The following is a 13,128-nucleotide window of genomic DNA, read 5'->3' as shown; positions in this document are numbered from 1 at the left end:
GAGTTTCCTAAAACTGGAGGGGTGGGGAACATGTGATTTGGGGTGCACGTCGTGGCACAGCAGTGTAAATCACTGTATGGGATACCTGCATCCCAAGCAGAGTGTAAGTTTGTGTCCTGGCTACTCTGCTTCCCATCCAGCTTCCTGCTAATGCACCTGGGAAGGCAGGAGATGATGACCCAAGCACTTGAGTTCTTGCCACCCACATGGGACATCTGGATGAGAGTCTTGGCTCCTGGCTTTATTCTGGGCCAGTCCTGCTATTGCAGGCTTTTGGGAAGTGAACCAGTATATGGAAGATTTGTTTCTATTCTTTCCCTATCTCTCTTTCAAACTTCCTTTATAGGAGAAAGAGGGAAATATAGAGAGAAGGGGGTGGGGAGAGAGGCAGGCCCATATGGGATGCTGGCTCTGCAGGCTGGGGCTTTAACCTGCTGTGCCACAGCACTGTCTGCAGGCTGGGGCTTTAACCTGCTGCGCCACAGCACTGGCCCCCAAACAACTTTTTGATGAGCCAATTAGGCATATGCCTTATATTTATGTACTTAAAGTCAGAGCATCTGTTTGTGACGGGCCAAAGGTGAGGTTACTACTGTAACTGAATGTCTGACAATAAATCTCAAAATTTCAGACTAAATTACGATAAACACTGAGATATAGATCTAATTATAATAAATATAAAGTAAAGGCAGCCTGAATACTGGGAAAGTGATAAGATTTCTAGAACACTTCCAGGAGCTTTTATGAATACAAAACAGCTGGATTGATTATAATAAGTATGCACTACTTGTCTTACATTACACGGTTCTTTGGTATCTTGTCCTCAGTGAACTCTCCCACTTCTGAATTTCTGGACTACTGAGTGTCTTATATCCCCTAGGGTCCTTTGCAGATGGTGACCATATACTATCCTGATTCATCTGCTCTGGCATATCTATTACTAAACAATAAAATCGGAAGTTCTTCTCCATAGCAGCATCCTACACAAAACTTTGAAGGCAAAAAATCTATTCCTGGATCTTTGCCATGTGTCCTGACCAGGACCTTTTGTGACAAGTGTTTAACCTTTAGCAACTTTGATACCCATGGGTATGCACGAAGGAACATAGCTCCAACTCCACAGTACATTCTCAGCCTCAGGGTTTAGCCCACCTCATCCTCTTTGAGTTATGGATCCCTTTTCTTTTACTCAGATTTATGAATTCAGGCAGTGTCACAGGAATCAGGTAGAACACATAAATCAAATAACACAGGCACATAAGACAAGCTGCAAAATGATCACTGTCCCTTTCCACACTTCACAATGTCAGAGTGAGGATGTGTCTAATAGTTTAGAACTTTCAAACACTTAACACTACTAAGTCTCTAGCTTATTAAGTGGGTTTCATTTAAGTACAAGGCACGAGACTGATTTCATGTATTTCTGCATTTCAAGAAAAATTTATGACCTAATTGCATAATCTAAACTATGTGACTCTATTTGTTAGAAAATTGCATTGAATTAGACATTTTCCAAGGTTTATGCTAGTTCTAAAACTCTATGATTCAATGTGATAAAATTGTATTTTTTAAACTGAAAAATAAAATTGTACATATTTATTATGAATGTGATGTTTTGTAGCTTATATTCATTGAAAGATTATTAAATCTAATTAATAGGTGAATTGCCTTAACTATTTATTATTTTTGTGATGAGAGCTCTCTCCACTGTCAATATTTTCTAGGAATACAATACATGTATTGTATACCATGTTGTATAATAGATCTATTTTTTAAAAGATTTATTTATTTATTTGAAAGGCAGAGTTATAGGAAGGCACAGGCAGAGAGACAGGACTTCCATCTGCTGGTTTACTCCCCAAATAGCTGTAATGGCCAGAACTGTGCCGATCTAAAGCCAGGAGTCAAGAGCTTCTTCCGGGTCTCCAACGTGAGTGCAGGGGCTCAAGGACTCAGGCTATCTCTTACTGTTTTCCCAGGTGATAGCAGAGAGCTGGATCAGAAATGGAGCAGCAAGGATTCAAACTGGCACCCATAGGGATGCCGGCACTGCAGGTGGCAGCTTTACCGCTACACTGCAGCACCAACCCCAATAGATCTTTTAAGAGATAATATTTTAACAGTTTAAGATTGCTTGATAATAATGGCATTGATTATATTAATGTCTTAAAGACAGTATAAAAACAATTTTTTCTTATCAAAAATAAAACTTAATTATTCTCAATTGTTCTTCCAAACATCAGCTAATCTTCACTGTTTAGAGACTAAACAGTGATAAATGACAGAAGATAAACCATTATGTTTATAGTAACAGATTTTTAAAAGTATACATCAGAATAATTCCATGTAAGTGTAACACAGATAACTGATTTTCTACTAAGATTTTGTGTACCTGTGTATGGTTTTAAGGCTATTTGTGGAAACTGATTTTCCAGACAATGTTTCCAAGTCCATGTTTCCCTGGCATCTATGTAGGTCAATGAAAGTTAGGCACAAAGAATATATACCTCTTCTAGGATTAGCCCATATAAAATTCCTGTATAATCCTTCATACACTCCATCTTGACTTGAGACATTTCTGTAACTATACACTGAAATTTATACTTCCCACCTTAATAGCAACCTGCTCCATCCTCAATTACTAATAACAACTTTATATGAGCGAGAAGTACATTTGTATTTTATAAGCCACTGACGTTTTGGAGTTAGTCAAACAGCAATTACTACTGGTATAGTCGGTACAAATGAGCTTATGTTATTTCTTTCTAAACAAGCCTAAACCAAAACAGCATTATTTTCTTAATGTTAAAAAACATTTTGTTTTTCTTTCCATGAATCTTGACGTAGATACAAATCTGTGAAAATCTAAAGGATGCGTGTTGGTTAGAAAATGTTAAATGTGAGGGCTGGCATTGTGGCACAGAGGATTAAGCCACCTCCTGGGATACTTGCATTCCTTATGGGAGCCGGTTGGTATCCTGGTTGCTCCCTGCTAATGCACCTGCACCCACATGTGAGACCCAGATGAAGCTCCTGACTTTGGCCTGGCCCAGTCCCAGCAGTTACGGCCCTTTGGGAAGTGAACCAGTGAATGGAAGATCTCTCTCTCTCTCTCTCTCTCTCTCTCTGATTTTCAAATAAATAAATAAATCTTTAAAAAAGTCAAATTTTGTTTAGTATCAATGCTAAACTTACTTTAACAAACTGGAAAGAATTTCATATTGACAGAATGAGGTCATAATAACCATTGAAAGGAAGGCATCCTCTAGTAGGTTAGATACTAAGTAAGTAGGTTTCATAGATTTGTTTTTGTTTTTGTCTTTTTAAAGATTTATTTATTTGAAAAGCAGAGATACAGAGAGAGAGAATGAGCTAGAGAGACAGAGAAAGAGAGAGAGAAAGAGATCTTGCACCTGCTTGTTCACTCCCCAAATGGCCACAACTGTTGAGATTGGGCCAGGCTGAAGCCAGAAGCCAGGAGCTTCTAACAGGTCTCATATATGGATGCAGGGGCCCAAGTGTTTGGGCCATCTTCCACCGTTTTCTCAGGTGTATTATGCTGGTGTTGCAGTCCATGGCTTAACCCATTAGGCCACAATGCTGGCCCAGGTCTCACACACACTGAAGTGATGATATTTTCATCTAGGATCCTTCTGTGATGTCAATTAAACCAACTTATTTTCCCAGGTTGTTAAAATTAAAGCTGGAGTTAACAGTTCGTCTGGTCATTTATTTGCTTATGAAAGGTGATATATAGCTTTTTAAATGAACAATTTTAACCAAACAAGAGTTTTCACATCTGTGCAGTGAGATTAGACCCTCTCAGTGCTGCATCGGTGTGAGCACACCAGCAGCCTCCCCCACTCCCTGCCTTGTCTTTCCTGTCTTTGACCAGGCAGTCCTTAGCACCCTTTTGTGGCTCTATCAGTTTTGTTTCCCTATTTTTGTAATGCGAATCCAGTATTTTCTCAGATATGTTTTACCTTCAGATATGTGCATTTCCTGTAGGAAATCTGAACACAAACCCTTTCTCTGGCTCTCTTCCTAACATACCTTGAATCCTTGGAATTTAGTACCTTTTTTGTTTGAGTTATGTCTGTTAGAGGATGGTGCTAAATCTTGATGTTACCTATATTGTCATATTTGCTTTATTACTTTACAATCTCAATCTCACTTTTTATGTTGGCTATACTTTGGTAATTTATAGATGTAACAGTCACTAAATATTGTTTTCAATCCTCATGCCAATTATTTTCTTTTGTGTGCATTTTCTGCTATCCTATGCTAGTATTGAATTGCAGCATATCCCAGGAATATATGGAATATTTTGTCACATGTGTAAAGAAATCAATTGTTATAAAACATTTTTCCTGAAATCTGAACCTACTAGTTATATTTTGAAGAAAAATCAAGGTTACTTTAACTTCAACAATCAACTTTGAAATTCTGTTATGTTTTCATTACCAACAAACCTCATACATTCGTTTAAAAGCTATTTACTACCCAACAGATATTAAGTATATGTGCCTAAATTTCCATATTTTTATTTTTAGAAGAGTTGTATATTTGTCCATTTTCAGTCCTCTAACACTTACGTGATTTCTCATCTCTCTCTGTGATTAATGTCTATGAAATTATATGCAACTTTAGGCACAAATGTATATATATTTTTTTGGACAGGCAGAGTGGATAGTGAGAGAGAGAGACAGAGAGAAAGGTCTTCCTTTTGCCGTTGGTTCACCCTCCAATGGCCGCCACGGCTGGCGCGCTGCGGCCTGCGCACCGTGCTGATCCGAAGGCAGGAGCAAGGTGCTTCTCCTGGTCTCCCATGGGGTGCAGGGTCCAAGCACCTGGGCCATCCTCCACTGCACTCCCGGGCCACAGCAGAGAGCTGGCCCGGAAGAGGGGCAACAGGGACAGAATCCGGCGCCCTGACCAGAACTAGAACCCGGTGTGCCAGCGCCACTAGGTGGAGGATTAGCCTATTGAGCCGCAGCGCCGGCCACAAATGTATATGAATTCAGTGCTGTCTTTCTGTATCATGACATTATCTGGTCAACAATGTAATGGTCCTCTTCTTAGATGAAAATAAGAGAAAGTTGTCTGAATTATCTGTTATCTTTTAGCATCTTTCCTAACAGCAAGCATACTCTGTCATTATTAACGTTCCTGACTTGAAGGTAACTTTAAAAACAGTACTTTTAGTTGATGTTGATATTAGTTGGTTATAAACAAATCATATGAAGTTCTAACCAAATGGATGTTATTCTGATAGTTTCAGGTTTCTTTCTTTTGTCTCTGCCATGGGATTATGTGTGTTTTTCAATCACATGCCCATGCATTTTAAAGCTTCAGTTCACATCAAAGCTCTTTATTTATCATTATATGGGTTTAATAAAGGAAAATTTGGAAGGCTAAGAAGTGAGAAAAGAATGCAACAAGCAAAGAAATTTGTCTATGAAGCCCAAAGTGAGAGCAATCTTCCAGACCATTCTTATGACCTTTGCCTGGGTTTTCCTAGTGTGCTTTTCTAAGGCAATCTCATGCCTTGCTGTGTGTTCACGTAACAAAAGCATTACATGTGTGTATGCCCAGAGCTATGTATACTTGGGAATTTTAAGAGTAAAGGTCAGTGAGCTTCAATTACAACCATGTCCATTACCTATTTGCCTTTCATTTCCCTTGCCTTGTTCAGTGTCAATGAAATTTCTATCTCAAGAGGCGTACCTGATTTCACATCAAGACTTGGAGAAGGGTTTATGTTGTAAAGCTTCTGAGGAGAGCTTAGGGTCTTTAAATTTGATACCTTTTAATGATTTCCTAGAATCTAGAATTTTCCTTTAATGAGAAAGATATGTTCCATAAACAGAAGCATTTTCAACTTTGTGACTTATAGTTCCATTAGAACTATATTGCGTTCAAAGGCACATTTTGATTTTGGTTTGCATCTTACATGTCCACCAGGCTTATGAGTCTCTGTTAGGCCACATGTTCTGTGCAAACTATTTCAAAGTGGAAAGGAACAAACACATTCATACTTTTCTTTAAAAATTTTAAGACATAAGGGAAAATGAATACTGGAGCCAGTAGATACGATGATTGCAAGAAAAGTTTTTGAGCTGTTGCTCCTGGCCATTAAAAAATATCACTGGCCTTTGTTATCTTAGTGGTCTTGTTTTCTGCCACTCCCTTACTGGTATTTACACAACTATTTTCACTTATGTTGTCATCCTTCTCAAAACCAGAAAATTACATATTTCTTTTCTCATTTTGCTCAATGTGCTAACTGGAAACTCATTTTTCACAATTTGTTTGGAAACAAGAATGACTTTCTACACTCCTTCCCAAGCAAGAGCTTAAAGAAACTGTATGCATGGCAGTAATTTACCCAAGGATTAGATATTAACCATGAAAGCAATATTAACAATGTATTTTCACTTCCCCAAAACACACTGTTTTTAGGCTGGTAATTTATTTTAATTGAATGCTGAGAGAACTACTGGCTGGAAAACAGAGAAACACAGTTTAGTTGGGTCTAAAAAATGGAGGCAAGCCCAAATGCTCAGAGAGGTCATGCTGGAAACATAACGAGTGAAGTGGGTAAGATGGATTTGTCAATGGCCGGCGCCGCGGCTCAATAGGCTAATCCTCTGCTTTGCAGCGCCGGCACACCGGGTTCTAGTCCCGGTCAGGGTGCCGGATTCTGTCCTGGTTGCCCCTCTTCCAGGCCAGCTCTCTGCTGTGGCCAGGGAGTGCAGTGGAGGATGGCCCAAGTGTTTGGGCCCTGCACCCCATGGGAGACCAGGAGAAGCACCTGGCTCCTGGCTTCGGATCAGCACGGTGCGCAGGCCGCAGTGTGCCGGCCGTGGCGGCCATTGGAGGGTGAACCAACGGCAAAAAGGAAGACCTTTCTCTCTGTCTCTCTCTCTCACTGTCCACTCTGCCTGTCAAAAAATTTAAAAAAATAATAAAAAAAAGATGGATTTGTCAGTAAATTGAACAGCTCCAGGCCTCATCTGAGGGACTATCAAGAGCTGGGAGCTTATGGGCACTTTAGGGGACTTTGGGTTTCCAGATCTTCACGTTTTAAAGGAGATGCTAAAAACTTGGAATTTCATGTGAAGCATTTTGCTTTTCCAATGTTGGCAACTAATGTAAATTATTTTGAAGACTTCTGCACAAAAAAAAGGGGAGGAAAGAAATATACTTGAGGACAAGTTAGAACTAAACATTTCCATTTTACAATCTGTTCTAGCAGAGAAAATGAGTTTTCCTCTAGGTCAAAATGAATTTTAGCTTTTTGTTACAACTTCATTTTGCATTTTGCATTTTTCCACTGTATTCCCTGGAGTGTCACTATTTTAAGAGTTAAAGATAATAGGAAAATTTGTTAGTGAAAATAGTAAAACATAAATAAATTAATTAAAAGCACATATACTTTGGAGGCTAGAGAAGAAAACAAATGCACCCTTTCTGAGACATCCTGAAGTATGAAAATTTCTTGTGCCTCTAAAAGGTGGTGACATTCAGGAGACACATGAACTCAAGTTCAGCACACTCCATCATGTTCAAAGAAGGCCATCAAATCTGAGTCTGTGTGGTCTGTGTGTTTATTTATAGCAGTAATCTTACAGCATTGGATATGCTCTGATTAGTTTGCACTGTACCATGGCAATCTATTCCATTGTGGTATTCAGAGGCACTTTCTTCATTTTTTTTCTTCCTTTTAAATCTCCATTTCAGATATTTTCTAATTATGTGATGATGACATTATTCTGTGTAGGTATAAAAATTTTCATACAGCCAAAATAGGATGAATAGATATAAACGGCTCTCTAATTGATTCTCATTATTTTTCTTGCATTAGATAATATATATATGTATGTATTATTTACTACATGCCTTTTATAGGAAAATTAATTAAACTAGTTTACTGAATATTTTATTGCTAAAACTTTTTTTATTTTCTGAAGATCTGAACATAGTAAGACTAAAATAATGGCATAAATTAATTTGATATCTATGTATCCAAGGCTTATATGGGTTTCAGGTTCATTTTTCAGGTTGCAAAGCAACTGGCTAACTTGGTCAACCGATTTCATAGATGTATCTTCAGGGAAAATAATTATCCAAATCAGTTCTACTTGGCACTTATTAATGAACAATTATAGTCCATTTACTCAAATATTTTGGATGGCATAAGCACAACTTTATGAATCAAATGACCAGTTTATTTGTAGAACATACATGTCAATTGATTTCTTTTTAAATTAGCTTAAATAATTTTTAAAAATAAGTTACACTCTTTACATTATTTATATTTAATATTGTCACCTTTAATTTTAAATATTAAAGTTGCTCAAATTTGTACAAATAATTTTCTTCCAATATACATATTTACATTTCTAGGCTTTAATTTTATTTGGACTTCATCTTATTCATTTTTCTTCCCCTTAGCATCATCATACGTGAGTTTTTAATTTTAATTTTAATTATTTTTAACAAATTCAATATGATTTGTGGATACAAGTCTATTAACATAATGATTTTTCCACCTCCTTCACTCCCTCCCACTCTCCTTTCTTTTCTTTTCTTTTCTTTTTTTTTTTAATTTATTTATTTGACAGGTAGAGTTACAGACAGTGAGAGAGAGACAGAGAAAAAGGTCTTCATTCCATTGGTTCACTCCCCAAATGGCCTCCACGGCCGGCGCTGTGCCAATCCAAAGCCAGGAGCAAGGTGCCTCCCCCTGGTCTCCCATGCAGGTGCAGGGGCCCAAGCACTTGGGCCATCCTCCACTGCACTCCCGGGCCACAGCAGAGAGCTGGACTGGAAGAGAAGCAACCGGGACTAGAACCTGGCACCCACATGGAGTGCCAGCGCCTCAGGCGGAGGATTAACCAAGTGAGCCATGGTGCTGGCCCCTACTCTTCTTTCTTCTACCTTTCTCTGGTTTTTTGTTTTGTTTTGTTTTGTTTTTAGTTTTTGAGATGACATATTTTAAATTTAAATCTCAGTAAAAAGGCTTAATACTTCATCAAATAAGTTTAACAGATAAAAGGCATAGGATTTGGGATAAATAAAATGGGAGCCATGGAGGGCCCCTTTGGTGGTAGTATGGAAAACATGGGGCAATTTGGTTCTGGGATAAACGTGGACAGGATAAATGAAATATTAAGTAATGCACTAAAAAGAGGAGAGAGCACTGCAAAGCAGGGAGGAAGTGGAGGCAAAAGCAGCATTTCAGGCATTGATCAAATCATGGGTGCTGACATGGAGAGTACCTAGTTTAGTGGGGATATAGACAATAGCTATAGACAATAATTGAATGTGTAAATGACCATTTCACTCATATGCATTTTTTATCAGTCATTCATAATTTCTTTCAATGAAATATAACCAATAACAATGTAACATCTAGCTATTTCCTGTGTGGTTACAAGATAATAAATAAGCTCATTTAGACTTTCAGCCACTTCCTCTCAACAGCTTAAGCACAGTAATAATTTTTTGCAGACTGCTAAGCATATAATTATACATTGCATTTTTTTGTATTCTATTAGTTACCACAGATCACGGAAAACATATGGTATTTGTCTTTTGCGCACTGGCTTATTTTACCAAGTATAATTGTTTCCAGTTGTATCCATTTTGTTGCAAAAGACAGGATTTCATTCTTTTCTGAGTAGTATTTCATAATATACATATATAAATATGTGTATATATATGTATATACACACCTATCTCTCTCTCTCTCTCTCTCTCTCTCTCTCTCTCCTTTAATTTCTTTATCCAGTTATCAGTGATGGACATTTGGGTTGATTCCATATGTTAGCAATTGTGAATTGAGCTGCAGTAAACATGGGGGTACAGATAACTTACATATGCTAACTTCATTTCATTTGGGTAATCTTAGGAGTGGGATGGCTGGGTCATATGGTAGGTCTATCTTAAGATTTCTCAAGTATCCCCATACTGTCTTTCACAATGGCTACACCACCTTACATTCCCATCAACAATGGATTAGGGTACCTTTTTCTGCACATCCCTGCCAGCTTTAATTGTTTGTTGATTTCTATATGAGAGCGATTCTAACTGGGGTGAGATGAAACCTCATTATGATTTTGATTTGCATTTCCCTGATGGCTAGCAATCCTGAGCATTTTTACATGTGTCTGTGGTCCATTTGAATTTCTGCTTTTGAAAAATGCCTATTTAAGTCATTTGCCCATTTCTTAACTGGAGGATCATCTATTTTGTTGTTGAATTAAAGATTCTGGATTTTTTTAAGAAACTTATATATATTGTCAAAGTCTTATTCAATGTTAACAAGATGTCACAACTACAAAATCAAAATGTGCACATTGCAATCTCAATGCAAATGGTCAAATGAAACACCAGTCATTAAAAAAGTAATTCAAATTATCCCAAAAAGCAACTGAATTTTTAAACCTTTGTATATCCAGCCAACATGTTAAAATAGTTAACAAGAAAAATTACAAATTTAGAGGTCTGGTGTCAATGTTTTAAAAAGGGAAGCGCTTAAGCATTTCTATTGATTCCAACATCAGTCTCTCAGCCGTTCAGCTTCATATCATTCATCATCTGGCAGGCTCGCTCTGCCACCTCTGTCTATTCAAACTTAACCACACCACACCCTTTGGACTTCCCATTCTCCATCTTTGTGTCAGTATACAGCACATGCCACGCTCGTTGAACTTGTCCTTTAGCATCTTCCATGTGAAATTATAAGGGAGATTTCTCACAAAGATCTGGCAGGTTTTCCTAGCCACCCCAGTGCGTGGCCTCCAGTTCAACCAAAGGAACCTGTGAAGCTTCCTCCAGCGTTGCCATATTCCATCTCAATGGCACCACCACTGCCACCCATGAGCTGGATGCCAGTGCCCAAGGCTGGGCCCATAGCAGGCCCCATGTACTGCACACTGTTGGTGTCCATGCACTCCAGGCCAGCAGCCATGCGACACATCACAGGGCCCATCTGCTCCAGGCTGGCCCCTGTTCCTGCCAACACCATGTGCTCCAAGCTCAGGCCTGTGCAATCAATGGTAGGGTCCATGTACTCCAGGAAGAAGCCCATGCCAGCACCCATACACTCCACACCAGAGCCAATGTGTTCCTTGGTCTGATCCATGTGCTCAATGCCAGAGTCCATGCGCTCCACTGAGCCAAATCAGTTCATGGCCAGGCCCATTCACTGGATCTCAGAGCCCACAATTTTTCATGCCATGGCTCAGGCCTGGGCCCGTGCACTCCATGTCAGCACTCCTGATTTGATCAATGCCTGAAATGCTGCTTTTGCCTCCACTTCCTCCCTGCTTTGCAGTGCTCTCTCCTCTTTTTAGTGCATTACTTAGAATTTCATTTATCCTGTCCACATTTATCCCAGATCCAAATTGCCCCATGTTTTCCATACTACCACCAAAGGAGCCCTCCATGGCTCCCATTTTATTTATCCCAAATCCTATGCCTTCCATTTCCATTCCTGCAGGCCCTATGTTTCCCATCTTGATGCCTTCATCCAGGTATTTGGTAGCAGTAGACTGCTCTCCTAGTCCTAACCCTATGTTGATGCTACTAAGTTTATGGAACAGTTGTCATGGATGCTCAGGAGAGAAAAAAGAAAACTCCCTTTGGTAAAGCTCTGTCATCAATTTTGGAATGCATTGGTCTATCAGACAGCAATTGGCATTAAACATAGATAGAGCTTGTACGGCTTCAATGGACCATTCAAAAGTCACAGTGCCTGCTTGACTTTTAGCAGCTTTTTCCTTCAGAATGTCTGCTTGGACCATCATATCAACCATACTAAATATTTCTTTCTGTTTCTTCCTGTCAAGTTTATAATCCAGATTTGCTACAAATACTGTGCTTCCAAGCCTACCAGTCATTTGCCTTGCTCTCCTGGCATGCTCACCATAGGATCTTCTGTTACTTTCAGTGGCCATGCACTCAGACTATGTTTAGAATTTCAGCAGCATTTTTCACGCTGTCTGCCATCTTGAATTCAATGACACATCCCCTTGACTTTCCTTCAGTGTGCATTAAGAGCTCCACGTGTTACCCAACCAACCTTTTCTTTAGGTCTTTAAGTGACTGCCATTTCACATCGAAAAGTATGTTTGTGATGAAGGCTTGGCGTCTCTTTATCGGATTCACATACGGTTCAAATGACTGCCTCCTCTTTTTATGTTTTTCTCCTTCCTCTTCTAATTCTTAGTAGGTCATCATCCTTCACTCTGGCCCTAGAGCCCCTTTGCCACTGAACATGTGGGTGTGGGGTTCTCCTCCTCCATTTTGGGCTCTATTGCTGCCACCTCTACTCCTGTCATTATTTTCTTCATATCTGGGCTTTGTGTAGATTCTGGATATTAATCCTTAATCAGTTGCTTACTTTGCAAATATTCTCTCCCATTCTGTCAGTTGCCTCTTCACTTTGCTGAGTCTTTCCTTTGTAGTGCAGAAGCTGCTTAGCTTGGTATAATACCATTTGTCTATTTTTGCTTTTACTGCCTGTGCTTCTGGAGTCTTTTCCAAGAAGTCTTTGCCTATGCCAATGTCTCGCAGCATTTTCCCAAAGTTCTCTAGTAATTTGATGGTATCAGGTCATAAATTCAGATCCTTGATCCATTTTGATTTGATTTTTGTATAAGGTGTAAGTAGGGGTCTTTTTTTATACTTCTGCATGTAGAGATCTAATTTTTGCCAGCAGAATTTTTGGAAGAGACTACTTTCTCCAGTAATTGATTTTAGCTTCTTTGTCAAAGATTAGTTTGTTGTATATTAGGTGCATTGATTTCTGGAGTTTCTATTCTCTCCCATTGGTCTCATGTCTACTTTTGTTCCAGCACTAGGCTATTTTTTTTCCTACTTTTCTGCTCTACTGTGTCTTCAAATCTGGTATTATGATTCCCCTGGCTTTGTTTTTGTTGTTTAAGATTGCTTTAGCTATTCGGTATCTCTTATCCATTTGCATTTTAGCATCATTTTTTGCTAGATCTGAGAAGAATATTATTGGTGTTTTGAATCTTCAATATCCCAATTTCAGCAGAATTTTTCATCCATTTCATTTATAGATTTCTTTGTTTCATGAACCTGTTTCTCTGTGAT

General features: G+C 38.8%; 1 long non-coding RNA gene and 1 pseudogene across 1 annotated transcript in view; one reads left to right on the top strand and one right to left on the bottom strand.

Moving 5' to 3' along the window:
• Positions 1-13,128, top strand: part of LOC149123019 (uncharacterized) — a 240,507-nt gene that overhangs the window by 214,906 nt on the left and 12,473 nt on the right. The gene's annotated exons all lie outside the window — the stretch shown is intronic.
• On the bottom strand, positions 10,543-12,018 carry LOC100353707 (heterogeneous nuclear ribonucleoprotein M pseudogene; annotated as a pseudogene).

The sequence above is a fragment of the Oryctolagus cuniculus genome, chromosome 12 (genome assembly GCF_051225735.1).
Source record: "Oryctolagus cuniculus isolate XC-2025 breed Fujian yellow rabbit chromosome 12, ASM5122573v1, whole genome shotgun sequence".
Lineage (NCBI taxonomy): Eukaryota > Metazoa > Chordata > Mammalia > Lagomorpha > Leporidae > Oryctolagus > Oryctolagus cuniculus.
This window is presented reverse-complemented; position numbering and strand designations above follow the sequence as displayed.